This window comes from Oratosquilla oratoria, chromosome 16, assembly GCF_046742065.1.
Source record: "Oratosquilla oratoria isolate Oo_2021 chromosome 16, ASM4674206v1, whole genome shotgun sequence".
Taxonomy (NCBI): Eukaryota; Metazoa; Arthropoda; class Malacostraca; order Stomatopoda; family Squillidae; genus Oratosquilla; species Oratosquilla oratoria.
This window is the reverse complement of record NC_134792.1, coordinates 49,223,974-49,224,700: the sequence shown is the minus strand read 5'-3', so window position 1 is coordinate 49,224,700 and position 727 is coordinate 49,223,974.

Genomic DNA, 727 nt, shown 5'->3' with positions numbered 1-727 from the left:
TTCAAGTCTGCTTCGAAATCACATGAAATTCCGTTATCAATTAAGGTCCAATTTACAAATTCAAAAGTGTGCCCAGGCACTGGTTATTGTTTACAACGAAATAATATTAAATTATTCTGATTAGTTATTCAGAATTTCCTGCTGAAATACACTACAAAAATCCACTGAAGAACTATATAAACACATTCAAAAACTGCATATCAGTATCATTTGTATAAGGACATGATTTTATTTGAAAACAGAAAACCTCGCAGTCTCTTCAATAATGCATCAGTCTTACATGCACACGTAAGTCTTCATTATTTTACTATAAACTAGTAATACATAGACAAAAGATATACAGGTTTGTGTATCAATGTTGGAAAGAGCAATTGGACCCGCTTTTCCATTATTTCAAGTCAACAAAGAGAAAAGGGATGACGATGATGGTAATTGATGATGATAAATAATAATAATAATAATAATGATAATAATGATGATAATGATGATAATGATAATGATTATAATTATAATTATAATTATAATTATAATTATAATTATAATTATAATAATAATAATAATAATAATGATAATAATAATAATAATAATAATAATAATAATAATAATAATAATAAATAATAATGATAATAATGATAATGATGATGATGATAACAATGATGATGAAAATGATGATGATGATGATGACGACGACGATAATGATGATGATGATGATGATGATGATGATGAT